This window comes from Marmota marmota, unplaced genomic scaffold, assembly GCF_001458135.2.
Source record: "Marmota marmota marmota unplaced genomic scaffold, marMar, whole genome shotgun sequence".
NCBI classification, from domain to species: Eukaryota; Metazoa; Chordata; class Mammalia; order Rodentia; family Sciuridae; genus Marmota; species Marmota marmota.
In genome coordinates, this window is record NW_026000169.1 from 3276735 (window position 1) to 3281201 (window position 4467).

Consider the following 4467-nt stretch of genomic DNA (forward strand, 5'->3'; position numbering starts at 1 on the left):
TAGTGTCTGTTGTACTAATTACAGAACATTCACAGTTTATAACAGAAAAGAGTAAGAAATGGTTAAAGCTTGTGAACCTGAATTTATTTTTTCCCTGAAGACAAAGAGTTAATGGCTTATAAAGTGCACCTACTCAGATTAAAAATGTAAACTGAGCAATATTAATGTGTTACATCTATGATTGGTAACCATCTTTCAAGAAATTTACTGTTGTAGAAACACATTCAAAAAGAATGTAATGATATAACCAGCTACACATAAAGAGAGGGAGATACTAGGGTGTTACAGGTGCCTGTGTTAGCCTAGTAGCAACACTAGCAGGCGGGGAGAGTGGCATCTGAACTAGATCTAAGTGTAAGTTAATCTGAGAAGTGGCTGTGCACAAAGCTACAGGGGTCAAAAGACAAAACTGGCAGTTGTCTTGTGTGTGAGCATGTTGCTGGGGTTTAAACCCAGAGCTTTGTACATTGTAGGCAAGTGCTCTATTACTGAGCTCTACTACTACCACAGCCCTGGCATCTGTATTTGAATTTGAATCTAAGAATAAGTTTGACTAAAAATGGCTAGAGTAGATAAATCATCCAGGAGGAATGTACAAATGTATAAATGAATGTATGGAAAATAGCCACAGCCAACAGGGGGTTGGGAGGTCTAAAAGATTTAGTGGATTGGCAGAGGAAGGAAGGGGAGAAGACATGGCTGACAACCAGGACAGAAAATGTCAAGAGATAGAGCTGTTTTTTCATAATTTGGATTTCTGTACTCCACGCCACCTCCTAGTGCTTATACTTTCTCATATAATTAGAAAATAGTCTTTTAAAAGTTACTAGTTTTCCACACATAGAACATGCTGACAAACGAGCTGCCTCACTTTACTAATTGAATTGGAATAGAGATGAATTTTTTCCCTTTACATTTTTATATTACATACAGAAATATGAAGGATCCATGGCAACAGTGAAATGTGAAAAATGTCTTTTTAAAAAGTCAAGAAGAGGGATTGAGGGTGTAGCTCAATGGTAGAACTCTTGCTTAGCATGTGCAAGGCCCTGATTTCAACACTCAGCACCAAAAATAAATAGTCAAGAAGAATATTGGTAAGAACATCTTTGATATTCTTTATTATCATTCAGTTGAATATAATTTTTACATATGTTTTCATTTTAAGGGAGTTTTAAAAGTTGGTAACTTACTAATTCATAAAAAACAATGTAGGCATTTTAGAATGTTGAGAACATGAAAAATTTGATGCTGACAAACCATTGTTTTCTAAAATCAGGTAAATGATGAGCTTCCTGAGAGAGGGAAATGGAGAACAAGAGGAACAACACACAAAGAAGAATAAGAAACACAACCAGCCTCGGGCAGATATGAAATTATCACTGCAAACTTCTCTCTATCAGGAGAGGAAAGAAAGTTTAGTTGTGGAAAATCAGATTTTTATATATACATATATGAAAGAGAATTATAGCACATTTGGAAAGTAATTTGTATCCTTGATACTCTTATCAAGCTGTGTAATTTAAAAAGCCAGCACTGCTTAACCTGAAAGTATAGATTCAAAGCCAGGATGAACCTTACACTCAACAAAATTACCTTTTTTTTAAACAAGCAAAACAAAACAAAACAAATCTGTTCATGGGGAGTTGATTCAGTTTCTGTTTCAAAGTCCTTCTCAAACGAACTGTTCTTCTTTTTCCCAAGCAGTCACTACAATTCCACAATATCCCTCATCAAGTTGAACCTATTAGGTAAGTGTACAAATCAGCATCATAGTGAGAAAGCACAAAGGAAATGCATTGGCTTGGAAGAGACGTAGTTTTATTGTGATGAGTGAGACAAATGCAGTGTTCTGCAAAGATGCATAACTTCTAACCCCCAGAGCTGGATTAAGGCAGTCAGCATCAATTATGGGGCCAGGTAGTCAAAGACAAAACTAAATAGACCAGTTCTCAGGGGCAGAAAGACAGGGCTCAGGAAGAAGTCTTTTGTTTGTTTGCGTTTGTTTTTGTTTTGAATCGGATTTGGAAATGGGGCCTAAGCAAAATTTATCCCAAGGTCTGGAGCCCTTCTGAACTTCTTAGCCCTTGAATATAGATCACAAATGGATTTATTAAACCTATATCAATCTTTCTCCCTAAAAATGTTCCTTTTTGTAGATATCACTAAATATTAGCTGTAGAAGTAGGGAATATAAGACTAAAAGTGATTTTACAAAGAATACAAATCTAATTAGATAATTTTAAAAAAATCTGGGCTGGGGGCTGTAGCTAAGTGGTAGAGCATTTGCCTAACATGCATGAGAACGTGGGTTCAATCCCCAGTACTGGAAAAATAAATCCAAGAGATATTCTTCCAGAGGGAAACAAAACAATACTGAGGCACTTTAGCCAATATATAATGAACACACCTTCCAGCCAGGAACAGGTGCACCTCATGCAGATAAAATTGTAAGCAGTCTTATGTGAATACACTTATTTGAGTTAAGTCCTGGTCCAGATAAGAAGCACATTAGCTGAACCTGAGGTTTTGTTGATGTCCTTCAATCAAAGATTACTGGGAACACACCTGTAGTTGTACAAATTGTGTTTATTGCTCTTTGCCCAAGGGAGAACACACATTGTAGAGAAATATGGGATCTTTGAGTAAGAGAATATTAGGATTATTCTAGGATTTGGATTTGGGTTGGTTGATTTGGGGACTTTGCTCAGGATTGCCAGTTGTCAGGAAATAGGGTGTAGGGAAAGCTGTATTGTGTGGAATGAAGTGAAGCTAAGCTATAATTGATAAATATGCTAATGCAGCACAGCATTAGTGTATTTATCGATTGTGGTTTGAATAATTCTTACCTTTTTTATGTTCAGACATGGTCTTGTTTTTGTTTTGATTTTTCAAGGTCACTTAGTGGGCTTTTCTGGTGTTGATATTTTATGAAACTGTTTATGTTCTGTAGAACATCAAAGTGAGCTATGCTGAGCCAGCTCTTAGCAACACCAAGGTCTGGATGATAGTCCAGGCCAGCTGCTATCTGTCATGGGCTGCTTTTCCTTTCTCAGTAGCTAAAGAAATAATGTGATACCCAGAAAAGGAATTTCTCAGCAATGGAAGTAGACCAAGACATCTCAAAGCAAATGTTGGCAGTGTCCAAGCACGCTGCAACTGTCTGAGTATTTTAGTACCACATTTACATACTTTAAATATCCAAATCTTCTAACAACACCCCCAGTTTTCATGTTCATCAAGGAACATTCTATCTTGAATTTATCTTTTTATGTATGCTTTAATAGAGGATAAGATTTTTCTGGTTTCTTTAACATTGTATTCCATTTATTCCTAGTAATCAATCATGTCTTATATTTGCATTTGTATATACTTATTTAATTATATATATTTAAATTTATGTATAAGTACCATGACCATGACCTCACTTTCCCTTCCTTCTTGCATTCTACCTCCCCTCCCACGGCCCAAATGGAAGACAAATGATAAGAAAGTCCAATGATGTAATCACTATAATTTAGCCTCTTGGGACCTTAGAGAGGGGTGGAAAAGTGTACAGAGGGTATTTAGAGGGGCTGACTTCCAAGTTGTCTGAATAAAATGTGAGTTGGTACCCCCTGCCATGGGAGAAGAATGTTGCTAGACCTTTCATAGCATGAAAAGTTAGCTCCTTTACAAAACCTTGTTGTACAGTGTATCGTCACAAGAACAACCAGGACAGATGGAATCCCTGTGTTCCTGAAGCTTTCACAAGAGCAGTCCCTAAGCAATGAATACATGTTTAGTTTCCAGCCTGTTCTGCCTTCTTCCTGTGCACCACTCACCACCCATACAAAACTACCTCTCGTCTTTTCCAGTTATAGGGAATGGAGATAATAGAAATCACATTAGCTCCTCTTTGCTTCAGCCCATTGACCGGCCCAGGCAGACTTAATCTAACTGCAGGGAAGTCTGGAAAATGTAGAAGAGTAGATTAATTTGCTGAGTACCATCGGCTCTGTCATCATTCATTTGAGCATTATCATTATTTTTTTTTTTTACTTCCTAGTTCTTAGTGTTTTCTTTCTTTCTTTTTTCCTTCTGTTGAACAAACTTGTAACTTGGAGCCTGCCAGTCAACTGGGGTTCTCTTGAGACTTTTTGAGAGGAAAAGTGACACAAAAAGAGTTTGTATTATTAGCTAGTAGACATAAGCTAGCAGTATCTAAGCCCCTACAAGGAACTTAAAAAACATTCAGTTTGCCCAGTCTGGTGGTACATACCTGTAATCCCAGCTGCTCAGGATGTTGAGATAGGAAGATCACAAGTTCAAAGCCAGCCTGGGCAACTTAGACTCTATTTCAAAATTAAATAAAAATGGCTGGGGGGTGTAGCTTAGTGGTGGAGCACTCCTCTAGCAAGTGTGAGGTCCTGGAATTGATTCCCAGAACCACACACATACAAACTTAAAAAGTATTATATATATATA

The 4467-nt window shown here is 37.3% G+C and overlaps 1 long non-coding RNA gene across 2 annotated transcripts in view; it reads right to left on the reverse strand.

Moving 5' to 3' along the window:
- Positions 1 to 4467, reverse strand: part of LOC107152692 — an 8121-nt gene continuing 3654 nt past the window's right edge. Inside the window, exons 3-4 of one of the 2 annotated variants that reach the window (XR_007342035.1) lie at positions 4042 to 4135; positions 1 to 14 (exon numbers count right to left, since the gene is read on the reverse strand). This is a non-coding gene — a long non-coding RNA (uncharacterized LOC107152692). Of the gene's footprint in view, positions 15 to 2001; positions 4136 to 4467 lie in introns of those variants that run through there. The other variant, XR_007342034.1, reaches the window with a different exon arrangement.